Here is a 17,350-nt window from a genome sequence, read left to right as displayed (position 1 = left end):
CGGGGCGGAAATTCGTCCGGCGCAGGCCGAGCCCCTTAAGTTTGGGGCTCGGCCCCCAAAGATGCGGAGCATTCCGCACCTTTGGGGCGGCGCGACGCCCGACTGATTTGCGCCATTTTGGGCGCCAGTCGGCGGACATCTCGCCGATACCGGAGAATTTCGCCCCTGGTGTCTGCACATGCATAGTTAAATGTGAAAATACAGAAGTTGCAGTCGGTGATTCCCTGCTTCTCCACTGGGTGTGCAGGAGAAATGCTTATCAATTAGGTTTTCAGTCGTGTATTTTGTCATAATTACTCTTCAACCTCTCTGGCCCTGGAATACTAATTTTACATTTGTCTAACATCAGAATTTTTCCTTTATAGAACATAGAACAGTACAACACAGTACAGGCCCTTCAGCCCACGATGTTGTGCCGACCATTTATCCCAATCTAAGATCAACCTAACCTACACCCCTTCAGTTTACTGCTGTCCATGTGCTTGTCTAAGAGTCGCTTAAATGTCCCTAATGACTCTGACTCCACCACCTCTGCTGGCAGTGCATTCCACACACCCACCACTCTCTGTGTAAAGAACCTACCTCTGACATCTCCCCTATACCTTCCGCCAATCACCTTAAAATTATGTCCCCTCGTGACAGTCCATTTCCACCCTGGGGAAAAGTCTCTGGCTATCCACTCTCTCCATGCCTCTCATCACCTTGTACACCTCTATCAAGTCACCTCTCTTCCTTCTTCACTCCAGTGAGAAAAGCCCTAGCTCCCTCAACTTTTCTTCATAAGACATGCCCTCCAGTCCAGGCAGCATCCTGGTAAATCTCCTCTGCACCCTCTCCAAAGGATCCACATCCTTCCTATAATGAGGCGACCAGAATTGGACACAATATTCCAAGTGTGGTCTAACTAGGGTTTTATAAAGCTGCAGCAAAACCTCACGGCTCTTAAACTCAATCCCCCGTTAATGAAAGCCAACACACCATACGCCTTCTTAACAACCCTATCAACCTGGGTGGCAACTTTGAGGGATCTAAGTACGTGGACCCCAAGATCCCTCTGTTCCTCCACACTTCCAAGAATCCTGCCTTTAACCCTGTATTCAGCATTCAAATTCGACCTTCCAAAATGAATCTCTTCACATTTATCAAGGTTGAACTCCATCTGCCACTTCTCAGCCCAGCTCTGCATCCTGTCAATGTCCTGTTGTAACTTGCAACAACCCTCAACACTATCTACAACTCCACCAACCTTCGTGTCATTGGCAAACTTACTAACTCACCCTTCCACTTCCTCATCCAAGTCATTTATAAAAACCACAAAGAGCAGAGGTCCCAGAACAGATCCTTGGGGGACATCACTGGTCACCGACCTCCAGGCGGAATACTTTCCATCCACTACCACTCGCTGTCTTCTTTCGGCCAGCCAATTCTGTATCCAGACAGCCAAATTTCCCTGTATCCCATGCCCCCTAACATTCCGAAAGAGCCTACCATGGAGAACCTTATCAAATGCCTTACTGAAATCCATATACACCCCATCCACTACCCGACCTTCATCAATGTGTCTCGTCACATCCTCAAAGAATTCAACGAGGCTCATGAGGCACGACCTGCCCCTTTATGGTCAAAATTTCAGAGTTTTCCAACACAAGATAGTTTTTAAAAATTTGTTTTATATTGCATCCTCCATTGTGTATGTTAAAATGTTTATTTTGCTGTCGACAACATTTATACTTTCTGTTTTGCTATCCATGAGAATTCTTCAATGTAATTAACAGTGAGCTGGATTCTCCGCTGGCGGGATTCCCCGTTGTGCCGGCCGCGCACTCACATCCGGCGTAAGGCTGCCCACAATGGGAAAACCCCATTGGCCGGCTGGAGGGACAGAGAATCCCGCCCAGTGTGTTTTGTTTGATGACATTACTGCTGCTGGATGCCTAGAGATCCCCTTGATGTACCGCCAGATTAGAATTAACATTGGGGAAGGTGAAAACCACAGCGCAGAGATCACTGGATCTTTGTGGGCAGTTGTCAGCGAGGTCAGTGGTGAGAGCTGTCACTTTGCTACTGACCACAATTGTAACCCACCAAAAAGGCCTGTTTGCTGATTTTCAATGGCTGAATTCAGAATGTTTGTAACGCAAGGGAAACTGATCTGCCTGAACTGCTGATTCAGCTTGCATTTGCTAACTGGGTAAAGGAGAAGATCTTTTCTTCTGGGGTATGGAGTTGACGGCCTTAGGGATTTAGAATAATATCTAAATTGAGCCCATTAGTTCCCGATAACGTGCATGGCCAGTGGGGTTAACTACAGCATTTATGATTCAAAAGTCCTACAGCTGTGATATCGAGGGAGCAGTCCAAATTTGGGAATTTGAGTGGGAATATCTTCCTGCCTTTCGCCAGCCGAGACAAAGATTTGCTGTAATATTCTAATGATGCTCTTTAGGCTCGTGACAGAAGCTGGTGGTAATCAATTTGCTCCTCGTGGTACTTCTCTTAAGAATTTAATTACAGGCAATAAAAGAAATAAAACATTCCAAACACCAAACACATTTTATTCCAGGTTTTAAAGAATTCTTTTAATTTCACATATTACCGCGACTCTGTAAATCCATCTAAATAATGCAGAAACACATGCACACAAATCCAAGTCATCACACACACAAACACGCAGCAGTATCATCTCGAGGGATGAAAGATAAATATCTTATCACAGGAACAGCCACACTGGAGAAAATCAAATATGTTGCACTAAATAAACATGCACAATAATTAACACAGTTTGTCATTTTATCATTTTCATATGCGTCTATGAGATAATGAAGTTCCTATCGTATCGGGAGGAAGGGGGGGGGGGGGGGGGGGGTGCGGTGGGGAGAAGGTGCTACCTCATTAACAGTTCACGGTACTAAAGCCCGAAGAGTGGTTATATTTTTTTTCTTCAACAAGATGCGAAAACACCATTAAAACCAAATTAAGCCTGTAGAAATTGCTGAGCGCATAAATGGTGCTGGGAGATTACAGAATAGCGATTAGCTCAGTTCACAGCCTCGCCGGAGAGGGTGTGAAACACACAGGATGTTAATTAGAAAAACGGAAATTCAGACTTGAGGAAATCAATAACTGAGGCCTTTTGCAGTGACGTTTGGTTCATCATCAGTGCAACATATGATCATAAAATAGCATCTCCATATATCAATATGTCTTTGCCATGTTGCAGGAAAATAACTGCACATTTTAGGGCCTCTCAAAGAGGCGGAACTGAACAGATACTTAATTTTCACTTATATTGTGAGTGCCAATCCTGCCAGTAATGTACTTACTGCATTGCTACTCTGTATGAATCTTCTCTGACATCTGGCAGTTCCCAAACGTAGGAACAGGAGTCAGATTTGCAGCCCATTGCGCCTGCGCTGCCCTTTAACTAGATCATGGCTGATATGCAGCTTTATCCCCAAGCCTGACAAAAACAGACTCACAAAGTTGCAAGAGGCATTAATAATGTGAATGGAACAGGTCACTGTAACTGACAGAATGAGACAATCCAGAAAGTTACAGAAATCATAGAGCAGAGATTTCAGAGTCGCTGGCATGTAACCAGTCAATGTACGTCAGAAATACAAGTGCAATTTTGCAGTAAGGCGCCTGCTGCATGCCAGCGATTCAGGATCTTGGAATGTTTCACCAACACCATGGGTGGAAGTAAATAATCTTACCCAGAGGTGAGCTTGGAGGTGGTGATCTTCCTGTTCTCCCTCCCCGGTAAAGCACGGGGGGAGGGGGCGGGGGGGACTGTGGATTGTGGCCTTCCTGCTCGGAGAGCAAGTGAGGCCTTTAGGTAGCCACATAAGACCCACTTAAGGGCCTCATTCCGCTGCTGCTGGTTGGGAGGGGCGGAGGAATCATCATGCAGGACAACCGCCCAGCAAACCCTGTCAGATTTGCTTGTGGCATTCTTGCAATGGGGGGGGCGGTCCTTATTGATGGGACCTGGCATTGGGAAGGTGGACCGCTGGAAATCACCTAATCTGCCCTTGCATCTGACGATCCCCTCCCTGCCCAAACGTACCTATATATAGGGACCCTGCAGTGATTCCCAGGGCTGGCCTGAGTTACTGACCACTGGCAATGTTCCTGATGGTGCTGGCAGGAACTGGAGAGCCCCCAGCCTCTGGTTGGCTGGGGCTTGATTACATGGGTGGCCTGATGCTGTCCAGGGAAGTGCCTGATTGCCTGGCCATTGCATCGGGCCTCCAGAGAGAAGCGACATGGGGTTCTCACCAGCTCCTCAATAAAAAAACAGAAGCACACCATTTAGCCTATCAAATGCACACCAGTGTTTTCTCCACTTGAGTCATCTTATCCCAATCACTCACTCTTCCTCACTCCTCATTAATAGTCTGTGCACTGGATTTTATCCATTGGATGTTGCACAAGCTGCCATAAACGGACTGATGCTGCCCCTGGGTTTCCTACCCTGTTAGGAGGAGTATTACTTCATTAACATGGCATTGACATTGAGCGCAGGGTACCAAGGAACCCCAAAAAGGACCTGGTAACAGAGAAGGCAGTACAGGATCGAGGTTGAGCTGTTATGCCGCAAACTACAAGGAGGCCCTAACACATCTTTGGCCCCGTCCATCACCGTGACACAACTCAACTGACATCCACATTCCCACAACTTATCTGCAAGAGAATTCTCGGCACAAGTTCACTATTGTGTAGATTCCCCTATCTGACTCCAGGGTTAATTAAATTTAACACTGGCTCCGCCAGGTCGATTAGCTGTCTGGTCAGAAATCTAAGCTGCCCCGTGGCATATAAGCAATACTCACCTCAGCTGATTGTGGTAATCTGGTCCACCTTCACAATGAAGGCAACAAGTAACAGGCCCCCAACACTCTTGGTTACCTCTGTCGATGACAGCTGGCGCAATAATCGCAAGTTCATTGATTCCCAGCTCCCTCGCACAACTTATCAAGTCAAGAGGTCTGAATCAACAAAGTCCCTTCTGTAGACTGTGCATTCATTCACATATTGCCAAATGACCTGTGCACTGATGCTAACAATGCGATGTGGGAGAGGGTGCCGGAAGTCACTCCCGTGTGGTTACAGGCACAGCATGTAACGGCGTTGAGGATCTGTGCAATTGTTGAACTTATCATCTGTGTCTTCATTCCTGCACAACCGGGACAATACACTTTCCTTTTGCACTTCCTCTGTGATCTGCTCAACCTCCGGTGATGGGTCTGTCAGCCATGGTGAACACTCACCTGTACAGCATTTCCCTGCAAACTCTACCATAATAGCTGAGCTGTCTACAGCTTCCATAGCTCCAGTGCTGTCACCCATGGTGTCAACCATGCAAACTCCACAGTCTATAATGGGTTCCTCGGTCTTGTGCTACTCAAGTGACTTCAGGGCAGATCCCTGAGCTGCCGCACAATATGGAGACATTGATATTGTGAAATGCAGTACTCAGAGCTTTTCTAGAGCTTTTAAGACCTTAAGACATAGGAGCGGAAGTAAGGCCATTCGGCCCATCGAGTCCACTCCACCATTCAATCATGGCTGATTTCAACTCCATTTACCCGCTCTCCATAGCCCTTAATTCCTCGAGAAATCAAGAATTTATCAACTTCTGTCTTAAAGACACTCAACGTCCCAGCCTCCACCGCCCTCTGTGGTAATGAATTCCACAGACCCACCACTCTCTGGCTGAAGAAATTTCTCCTCATCTCTGTTCTAAAGTGACTCCCTTTTATTCTAAGGCTGTGCCCCCGGGTCCTAGTCTCCCCTTTTCACCCTACTTCTCTTCAAACTTGGCTTTTGGTTTGTATTCAGGCCTCTGTAATTTAGGAATACAGCCCTCACATCTGGCTTTCTGGAGAGAGACATAGTCAGTTCTGCCTTTGTCTTTCTGGAGACAGAGAGAGAGAGAGAGAGAGAGACAGCACTCACAGCAGCTTTTCTGGGGAGAGTTTGCAGGTTTTTACCCCTGGGCTGCCATAATCAAAACTGAAACTCCTTGGGACTCTGAAAAGCATCCCACTGGGATATAATCCAATCACCTCCTGTTACCAGACAGAGTACAGCCTTTTGGGCCAATTCATTGTCCACTAGCCAATCAATCAAATCGAGTCCCAATCCATCGCTCCCACTGGTGCCGACAAGTCTGTGGTCTTCTGTTCAAACCAGCACAGACTAGCAAAGTTCTCTCCTGTAGCTTCTGGAATGTTCTGCTTGAATTAAAGATACAGGTTGCTTGCCTTAAAGCGTTATGTCCATTAATTATCCATGGATCAAAATAAGAATGGCAAAATAAAAGAAAAGGGAAACAATGGGAATAAACAAGATTAATCCCCAGTGGCTGGAGGGTATTCTAACCCTGTGAAATGTGCTCGGACGTCAAATATACATAGCGTGTGTTGCAATTCCTATTTCATTTTTGTTTATGTTTAGATGTAGCATTCTGTGGGCACCTATGTTCGCTTGGGAGTTCTATTTGAAGCAAACAAGCGATTTGCATACATATTCATCTTGGGTTTTTGACATTGTTACTTAATAGGAGAGGAAATTTGATCTGCAGGGGAGGGAAAAAGAAACAGGCCATGCCATTTTATGCCATTGCAATACTCAGAGCGTTTCTAGAGAGAGTCCATTCTCTGGGAGTCCATTCCCATGTTGGCTGAGGCATTTTGCAATGTTTAATGTACAGCTGGATTTAGTGGTTGCATTAAAACGTGAACACTGTTGATATTGTGATCCAGTTTACATGCCAACCTGAAGGTAAACCCAGCCCACTGAGGTTATAATCACCTCTATAATAATTCTACTTGTGAGTAACCTAAATTTAGTTCTTGGGCGGAATTTTTCTTTCCAGTGTTGGCTTCAGCAGGGAGGCAGCCCACCAACTGCCTGGCAAGGCTCCGCTGTATGTTTAAACTCTTTGAAAAAATATCTTGGAGATGGGCAGCAACCTCAGCCCCTGACAGTTCAAAACCTCCTCGCCACCAAACCTCTCCAACAGAACCCCACCCCCACCCCCCCCAGCAGTGCTCCCAAGCACTGCCCCCTGTGCTGGGTCACTGCCCAGGCATGACCCTCTCCACCCTCTCTACCTATCTGTGTGCCCCTGGCGAGTTCTGTTTGCACATCCCTGCCAAGACCAATTGTAAATTGATAGGGGAAATGATACAGCGGGGAGGCCCGCAAAGCGTTGGGGATCCTTAAGTCTTTGTTGGGAATAATTGAGTGGGAAAACCCCACCAGTGTGAAAGCTGATTCGGGACACCCCTTCAATTCTCTGCCCCCGTTCCAGCCTGCCAAAAACAGGGCAGCAAATCCCCCTCCCTTCTCTTTACTCTCTCGCTGACAAGTGGAAATGTTTTGCTACTAAGGGCGGCACGGTAACACAGTAGTTAGCACTGTTGCTTCACAGCTCCAGGGTCCCAGGTTCGATTCCCGGTTTGGGTCACTGTCTGTGCGGAGTCTGCACGTTCTCCCCGTGTCTGCGTGGGTTTCCTCCGGGTGCTCCGGTTTCCTCCCACAGTCCAAAGATGTGCAGGTTAGGTGGATTGGCCATGATTAATTGCCCTTAGTTTCAAAAAAAAGGGCTGCGTGGAGTTAGTGAGTTACAGGGATAGGGTGGAGGCGTGAATTTAAGTGGGGTGCTCTTTCCAAGGGCTGAATGGCCTCCTTCTGCACTGTAAATTCTATGATATGATTCCATGATACTAATTCCCTTATCATAACTCCTCATAACCTAGGGAAGCACGGTGGCAGTGCGGTTAGCACTGCTGCCTCACGGTGCCAAGGACCCGGGTTCGATCCCAGCCCTGGGTCACTTTCCGTGTGAAGTTTGCACATTTTCCCCGTGTCTGTGTGGGCTTCACCCCCACAAGCCAAAAGATATGCAGGGTAGGTGGATTGGCCACGCTAAATTGGCCCTTAATTGGAAAAAGATAATTGAGATACTCTAAATTTATTTTTAAAAAATAACTCCTCATAATCTTAAAGACCTCGATGACTTTTGCTTATTAGTTGCAGGTATATTGAAGACCGAAACTGTTTGACAGTCAAAAATGATCCATTCAGGTATACAAGCCTGTTTGTTTTCCATTTGTTGTTGGACGGGCGGTTGTGGGGGCATAGGGCGTGAATTGTGATTGCGGATGTCTCGGGCAACCAAGGGCAGGTACGTGGGCAAGACAGTTGGATGTGGGAGCATCATCTGATGATACTGCTGGGAATGTGTCCAACTTGAGTTGGAACCCTAGGCATCAATGAGCTCCTCCAGAAAATGCTACCCACCAATCCGCCCACAGCAGTCTGCTTAGTAAATCGCATTCTTTTGTTGTGTACATGATAATGGATCTTTAGAATCTATTACAAGGTAGCAATCTGATGATTATAGTTTCAAAATTGCTCTAGGGCATCTTTATTTTTAGAATACACGGTAAGATGCATATTCATATACTGAGAAAGCAACAGGTCCGCTTTTATTCAATTTTCTGAGGGAGTGTAGGCTAGTAGTCATTATAATCCAGGTTGATGTATGTCGACATTTACACAGAAAATGAATGGTGATGCACAATCGTTGCAAATTTATCAAAAAATAATTTGTAGGTGAGGATTATGAAATCATATCTTCTTCACATATTAAAAGAGGTTTGTGAATATAGTTTCACATTCAGCATTGCTATGCTAACTGTCAAACCTGCCGTGCATCTGTTAAAGCAAGCTGTTAATGATCAGGAAGAAGGAGTCTGAGATCTGAAATTTACGCCATAATGCAGCATATAAAAATAGTTTGTAAAAATCGGGGCGGCACGGTGGCACAGTGGTTAGCACTGCTGCTTCTCAGCTCCAGGGACCCGGCGTCAATTCCGACCTCGGGTGACTGTCTGTGTGGAGTTTGCACTTTCTCCCCGTGTCTGCGTGGGATTCCTCCAGGTGCTCCCACAGTCCAAAGATGTGCAGGTTTGGTGGATTGGCCATGCTAAATTGCCCCTTAGTGTCCACAAGGTTAGGTGGGGTTACTGGGTTACAGGGATAGGGTGGAGGCATGGGCTTAAGTAAGGTGCTCTTCCCAAGGGCTGGTGCAGACCCGATGGGCCAAATGGCCTCCTTCTGCACTGTAAATTCTATGAAAATACAGAAGGAAAAAAACTGCATAGCATTCCATGAACAATCAAAGTGTTGAGCATAAATACACGGCACAGCATTTCAGTATTGAATTAGGCAATTGTGTAATTTTTTAAGTGAGTATCTGAGCCATTAAGTCATAATTAAAGTTGAATATAAATAAATGTCATTAGCCTACAAGTATGTTTCTACACAGACCGTTTGAACTGCCACCTCTGGGCAGGCAGCGTGTGAATGATATTTTGTGATGATGTTTGGAGCTATGGCGTGTTGCTTTGGGAGTTACTAACGGGGGAAGTCCCTTATCACGGGATTGATGGCCTGGCAGTAGCTGTCAACAATTCCATCTACGTGTCCTGAACCATTCACCAAACTAATGGAAGGTAAGTAAGAGGTTTTGCAGAGTGAACTTTTTGAAAGGATAGACCTTGTTGTGGTAATGTTTCATTCTGTGAGTTCTTTAAGGTCAATTACTTTGATTTGTGAGTGAAAACTTGCTGTATAGTTTATCTCCGTGCTGTATATTTTACCTGAATTCACATTCACATTAGGTAAAATATTTGTAGCCAATGTTCTTGAAGCACTCACGTACCAAGCTGATCGACCAGAGTTGTATTGCTGCAGTAGATGAGAAGGAGAGCTCAGTAGATCCACCTTGCCTGGAGGTTGTGGTCTCTCTGGTATTGTGTAACTCAGCATTGGCCCAAAATAAGTCAATCTATGCTACTGGCTTAAGTCAATTTAATCAACAATGGCTAGGGAAATTGCAAATGCACTAGTGATAATTTACCAAAATTCCCTAGACTCTGGGGTGGTCCCGGCGGATTGGAAATTAGCAAAGTGACACCACTTTTTAAAAATGGAGGTAGCAGAAAGCAGGTAATCATAGGCCAGTTAGCTTAACTTCGGTAGTAGGGAAGATGCTGGAATCTATCATCAAGGAAGAAATAGCGAGGCATCTGGATGGAAATTGTCCCATTGGGCAGACGCAGCATGGGTTCATAAAGGGCAGGTAGTGCCAAACTAATTTAGTGGAATTTTTTGAGGGCATTACCAGTGCGGTAGATAACGGGGAGCCAATGGATGTGGTATATCTGGATTTCCAGAAAGCCTTTGACAAGGTGCCACACAAAAGGTTGCTGCATAAGATAAAAGATGCATGGCTTTAAGGGTAAAGTAGTAGCATGGATAGAGGATTGGTTAATTAATAGAAAGCAAAGAGTGGGGATTAATGGGTGTTTCTCTGGTTGGCAATCAGTAGCTAGTGGTGTCTCTCAGGGTTCAGTGTTGGGCCCACAATTGTTCACAATTTACAAAGATGCTTTGGACTTGGGGACAAAGTGCAATGTGTCCAAGTTTGCAGACGACACTAAGATGAGTGGTAAAGCAAAAAGTGCAGAGGATAGTGACATTTAAGGGCATCTTGACAAATACATGAATAGGATGGGAATAGAGGGATACGGACCCAGGAAGTGTAGAAGATTTTAGTTTAGACGCGCAGCATGGTCGGCACGGGCCTGGAGGGCCGAAGGGCCTGTTCCTGTGCTGTACGTTTCTTTGTTCTTTGATACCGGAAGTCTGCATAGGGATTTGGATAGGCTAAGTGAATGGGCTAGGGTCTGGCAGATGGAATACAATGTTGACAAATGTGAGGTTATCCATTTTGATAGGAATAATAGCAAAAGGGATTATTATTTAAATGATAAAATATTTTAAAATGCCGCTGTGCAGAGAGACCTGGGTGTGCTAGTGTACGAGTCTCAAAAAGTTGGTTTACAGGTGCAACAGGTGATTAAGAAGGCAAATGGAATGTTGTCCTTCATTGCTGAAGGGATGGAGTTTAAGACTAGGGAGGTTATGCTGCAACTGTATAAGGTGATAGTGAGGCCACACCTAGAGTATTGTGTTCAGTTTTGGTCTCCTTACCTGAGAAAGGAAGTACTGCCGCTGGAGCGTGTGCAGGGGAGATTCACTAGGTTAATCCCGGAGTTGAATGGGTTGGATTACGAGGAGAGGTTGAGTAGACTGGGACTGTACTCGTTGGAATTTAGAAGGATGTGGGAGGGATCGTATAGAAACGTATAAAATTATGAAGGGGATAGGATAGATGCGGGCAGGGTGTTTTGACTGGCGGGTGAAAGCAGAACTAGGGGGCATAGCCTCAAAATAAGGGGAAGTAGATTTAGGACTGAGCTTAAGAGGAACTTCTTCACCCAAAGGGTTGTGAGTCTATGGAATTCCTTGCCCAGTGAAGCAGTTGAGGCTCCTTCATTTAATGTTTTTAAGATAAAGATATATAGTTTTTTGATGAATAAAGGGATTAAGGGTTATGGTGTTCAGGCCGGAATGTGGAGCTGAGTCCACAAAAGATCAGCCATGATCTCATTGAATAGCTGAGCAGGCTCGAGGGGCCAGATGGCCAACTCCTGCTCCTAGTTCTTATATTCTTATTAAGTGTCATAAGTTGCCCAGGCCCTTGGCGCCGTGGGGCACTGGTGCTGGCCACTGAGCCGCCCATTGCAACTTCCTTAACAATATAAACTTTTTGAATGAATGGTGGCAGTAGTTTACTCTGTTTCTTCTTTATAGGACTTGATAGGGTTGTTAAGTTATAAAGGGGGAAAAATGTTAATCACAGGGTAATGTTCTGGGTGGGTCTTTCCAATTCAAATTCTCTCTGCTTTTATTCCATGGTTAAGTGACTTTATTGCGCTCGGGCAGTAGACTCGATCTTGTGACTGGTCCAGGAAATTCAAGACATAAGCACAGCTGAAAGATCACAGGTTGAAATTGCAGCTTAACCTTTGGCAAGTGCAGAAGTAATTTTGCCAAGAATTGGATCAGAACTACATGAGTGAATGGGTATAATACAATTTGGTAATGTGTGTGTAATGGGAGTGATGGGTAAATGTGGACCTCTGGGACAGTCACTTCATTGGCATTGCTAATTCTTACAGGGAAAGGCTGGTGACCCTTGTTTTTTGTCTTATGCTCATGTAATAATACTGACTGATTCATTTTGTTTTCTCTGTCTTGGTGATGCACTGTGGACCGTCATCTTAGTCTCTTGAATTGTTTGAGATTTTTTGAGAAAACCAATTGTTTAACTTGGCTACTGTACTCAGTTTTTCATTTTGCAGTCGAGTTGAAGGAGCGGCACGATGTTACAGTGGTTAGCACTGCTGCCTCGTGGCGGCGGGGACCCGAGTTCGATTCCGACCTCAGGTGACTGTCTGCGTGGAGTTTGCACATTCTTCCGTGTTTGCGTGGGTTTCCTCCGGACGCTCCGGTTTCCTCCCACAGTCGAAGGATGTGCAGGTTGGGTGGTTTGGCTATGCTAAATTGCCCCTAAGTGGGGTTACAGGGATAGGGTGGGGGATTGGGACTGGATAGGATGCTATTTCAGAGGGTGGGTGCAGACTCGATGGGCCGAATGGCCTCCTTCTGCGCTGTAGGGATTCTATGAATACATTACGCAGGAGGTCCACTGAAAATTAAAAGCGCATTAAAACAAAAACGTATGCACCCTGGGAACTGGGCCCATTGTCTGTGGTTGAATGGTTTGGTTGATATTGTTGGGGTCATTTTGTGAGGTTTAAATGCCAAAGCAGATCCTACATTGGGGTGGGCATGAGTCAGGGAATTGGGGCTCCAATGGTAACACTAATCCAGGTTCGCAATGTCAAATGACTCCACTTTGAACCCCTAAAAAATTACCCCTTATATAGCTGTATAATTAATGATCTGGAAGAAGGAATTGAAGGCACTGGTGCTAAGTTTGCAGATGATACAAAGGTCTGTAGAGGGAGGGTAGTATTGAGGAAGCAAGGGGGCTGCAGAAGGACTTGGACAAGGTAGGAGAGTGGGCAATGAAGTGGCAAATGAAATACAATGTGGAAAAGTGTGAGGTTATGCACTTTGGAAGGAGGAATTTAGGCATAGACTATTTTCTAAATGGGGAAATGCTTCGGAAAGCTGAAGCACAAAGGGACTTGGGAATCCTTGTTCATGATTCTCTGAAGGTTAATGTGCAGATTCAGTCGGCAGCTAAGAAGGCAAATGCAATGTTCGCATTCATGTCAAGAGGGCTAGAATACAAGACCAGGGATGTACTTCTGAGACTGTATAAGGCTCTGGTCAGACCCCATTTGGAGTTTTATGAGCAGTTCTGGGCCCCCTATCTAAGGAAGGATGTGCTGGCCTTGGAAAGGGTCCAGAGGAGGTTCACAAGAATGATCCCTGGAATGAAGAACTTGTCGTATGAGGAATGTTTGAGGACTCTGGGTCTGTACTCGTTGGAGTTTAGAAGGATGAGAGGGGATCTTATTGAAACTTACAAGATACTGCAAGGCTTGGATAGAGTGGACGTGGAGAGGATGTTTCCACTTGTAGGAAAAAATAGAACCAGTGGACACCATCTCAGACTAAAGGGACGATCCTTTAAAACAGAGATGAGGAGGAATTTCTTCAGCCAGAGGGTGGTGAATCTGTGGAACTCTTTGCTGCAGAAGGCTGTGGAGGCCAAATCACTGAGTGTCTTTAAAACAGAAATAGATAGGCTTTTGATCAATAAGGGCATCAGGGGTTATAGAGAGAAGGCAAGAGAATGGGGATGCAAAAATATCAGCCATGATTGAATGGCGGAGCAGACTCGATGGGCCGAGTGGCCTAATTCTGCTCCTATGTCTTATGGTCTTATCATACTTAGAGATCATAGTAATTTAGTACAAGAAATAGGAGGTTGATAGTCCTCTATTTATCCATCAATATGATCAGTTTTATTCCCCAGAGTCTCATTAGGAATATGTACTATCCGTGCTCTCCAACGTTTAAAAATAAACTAAGGGGTATTATTTTAGTCAGCAGGTTATCTGACACCTGCAGAAACCGATCACTCTAAGAGCGTCAAAACTCAATTATTGAAAAATGCTCTGTCAGACCATGGCTCCAGTTGTAACCCACTGGACCAATTTATTGAACATTAAACAGTTTGATGAATTATACTCAGTGTATTTACAGGAATTCAAAACTTTGCTAATCCCATCAGTATTAAAAGCAACAAAGAAGCTTTTCCTGTGCTAACCCTCAACATTAAACTGACTTTTGAAACATTCCTCTCCTCCATACAGCTGGGTTGCTGACCTGTGCCTCAGATTTCACTATTTCCATTTGCAGCTCCTCGGGACCCACCTTTGACGTCTTCACTTGTCAAAATAATCACCCCGCTTTTGCTCTGCGTCATCATCTCTTTTATCATAAGAGCGTAAGAAACAGGAGGAGTAGGCCATTCAGCCCCTCAAGCCTGCAATATCATGGCTGATCTGACTGTGGCCTGTCCCCCATGATCTTTGACTTCCTTGTCAATCATGACCAAATCGCAAGCTTTATGCTATTGAAGAAAGTGAACAGATAGTAAAATCAGGCAGGATACAAGACAAGTGGCTGATCAATTTCCTGGCACCGGACAGTGTTTTCCCTTCCATGTGGGTTCGATTAGAAAATGCCTGTCACCCCTCCAAGGCTACAATGCACTATCCAGGCTCATGCTACTTGAGGCTGTTACATCCTCACATACGGGACTCATCCTATTGGTTGCTTTGACACGGATTCTCTTTTTTAACTCTTCAAATGTGGCTGACTGTACGATTGGAGAGGAGAGCACAATCATTTGTTAACGCATTAAACTGGCGCTTTGGTCCTCCAGCATGGTTTTTAGGCAGAATGTTGTCTCAGTGTCCAGGTTACCAAAGGTTACGTGAATTAGGAGAGTCGAGTTTGAGGGCCTCGGCAACGACCCAACTCCTGTTCTCCCCGGGCAGATGTACCAGAAATCCCATAGATGCATCTTTGCTCAGAATATGGAACCAACTGAGGCGGCACTTTGGGCTGACAGCATCGGCACTGGCCCCACTTTGTAGGAATCATCGGTCTATGCCGAGGAAGGTAGATGTGATGTACGGCAGATGGTACAGGGAAGGGGTAGAACGGTTGCCAGACCTGCTTATTGAAGAAAGCTATGAGAAACTGGAGCAATTACGTGAGAATTTTGAGTTGCCGACAGGGAGCGAATTTAGATACATTCAAGTTCGGAACTTTGCGCGCAAAGAAATATCCTCGATCCGCACTCGACATAAATCTCTATTTCCTGCTGCTTAACCGGGGCGCCCAGCTCCAGGTGGGCACAATGCGGTGGTCACATCAGGCCCAGTGGCTTTGTATTTTCTCACTTTATCTTTGATATGTGGAGGATTTCTGGCCGTTCTTGCCAACAGAATCCTCTGGACGCGGCGAAAGGGAACCCCTACCGCGGGTTTCCTGACGGTGTGGAGTGGATTTTAGGGGAAATCCCATTGCCAGCAGAGGGACCAGAGGATCCCACCTCCGGCCAATGGCTGCCGAGAAACACGCTGATGTGTTGGGCCGGCTGGGTCGATGCGGACTGCACTTGATGCAGTGTAGCGAGAGACAGACCTCCATCACTTGATAAGATGCAACATGATTTTATTTAACATCTAAACTATTATACATGTTCAACTGTGGGTTGACACTATGCTGACTTGACTGGAGGCCTGACACTAGCCTAACCAGACTTACTAGCTACCACAAGGTGTCGGCACTGGCCAGCTCACTAACTCTGACTGTCCCAGAGGCTGGGTCCCGAGAGAGCGGGAAAACTGGTGCCCTCTGGCTTTATAGTGGTCGTGCCCTGTCTGGTGATTGGCTGCTCTGTTCTGTGTGCTTACTGAGCATCCTGTGTGTCAATCACTGCCTGTGTGCACTCCATTATATACATAGATGTATATTATGACATCTCCCCCCTTTTGCTTTGTATTGTGTGTGTTGAGATAATAATTATTAAGGTGCATGTGCGTGTGGATGTGCATATGTGCGTGACTATACACAGAATGTGCAAAAATGACCTTATGTACACAGGAAGGTGTCGCTAGTGCAGATATAGGGCAGATGAAATGGTAAAAAACTATATTTACAGAGGTCAAAATGATAACACAGTTGTGCAAAAGTTCAGTCTATAAGTTTAGTCTCTGCGGCGGGCGACAAATTCTGGTGGACCGCCTCAAGAGTGGATCAGGGGCCGCCTGCTCTTGGATAGGCGGGACCGCCGCCAATGCGGTGGTCGCAGAGGTCGGCAGGAGTGCTGGTAGATCGGTGGTCTCGTGGTAGGGCACGTCCGGAGGAAGCATTGTGTGAGGCGGGACATCATGGTTAGGTGGCGGGCGTGGAACTCTGCGCAGCGCCCGTCTGTTGCATCGTAGGAAGGAGCCATCAGCCATGCGGACGAGGAATGATCTCAGGGCCACTTACTCGACCACCACAGCTGTGGCGGACCAGCCACCGTCAGGCAACTGCACACGAACACCATCAGTTGGGACCAGCTCGGGGAGATCCGTGGCATGAGCGTCGTATGCTGATTTCTGTTGGGCCCAAGACTGCTGCATCTTTTGTATGACCGTGAGGTGGTCAAGGTCTGGAACATGGATGGCTGGAACCGTGGTTCGCAGAGTGCGGTTCATGAGCATCTGCACGGGAGACAACCCAGTGGACAGCGGGGATGCTCTGTATGCCAGCAGCGCCAGGTTGAAGTCGGAGCCTGAGTCTGTAGCCTTGCATAGTAATCTCTTGACGATATGGACCCCTTTTTCGGCCTTCCCGTTTGACTGCGGGTAGTGGGGGCTGGAGGTTACGTGCCGAAAGTTGTATAGGCGGGAAAAATCAGACCATTCCTGGCTGTAAAAACAGGGACTGTTGTCACTCATCACCGTGAGCGGTATCCCATGCCTGGCAAACGTTTCTTTGCATGCTTTAATCACCGCCTTCGACGTGAGGTCGGACAGTTTCACCACTTCTGGGTAATTGGAGAAGTAGTCGACCATGAGGACATAGTCACGCCCCTTGGCATGGAAAAGGTCGACACCGACTTTGGACCATGGGCAGGTCACTATCTCATGTTGCTGCAGAGTTTCTTTGGGTTGAGCTGGCTGAAATTTCTGACATGTGGGGCAGTTGAGGACCGTGTTGGCAACGTCCTGGCTGATGCCCGGCCAATAGACTGCCTCTCGAGCTCTGCGTCGACATTTCTCGACCCCCAGGTGACCCTCATGGAGTTGGCCGAGCACCATAGCTCGCATGCTCTGCAGAATCACAATCCTATCGAGCTTCATGAGGATGCCGTCCACCATCATCA

General features: G+C 46.3%; 1 protein-coding gene across 1 annotated transcript in view; it reads right to left on the bottom strand.

The window, feature by feature from the left end:
* xylt1 (xylosyltransferase I) overlaps positions 1-17,350 on the bottom strand; it is a 304,533-nt gene that overhangs the window by 77,656 nt on the left and 209,527 nt on the right. The window lies entirely within an intron of this gene.

The sequence above is a fragment of the Scyliorhinus torazame genome, chromosome 17 (genome assembly GCF_047496885.1).
Source record: "Scyliorhinus torazame isolate Kashiwa2021f chromosome 17, sScyTor2.1, whole genome shotgun sequence".
Classification (NCBI taxonomy): Eukaryota; Metazoa; Chordata; class Chondrichthyes; order Carcharhiniformes; family Scyliorhinidae; genus Scyliorhinus; species Scyliorhinus torazame.
Note: the sequence above shows the minus strand (reverse complement) of the source record. Positions and strands in the feature narration are given on the sequence as shown.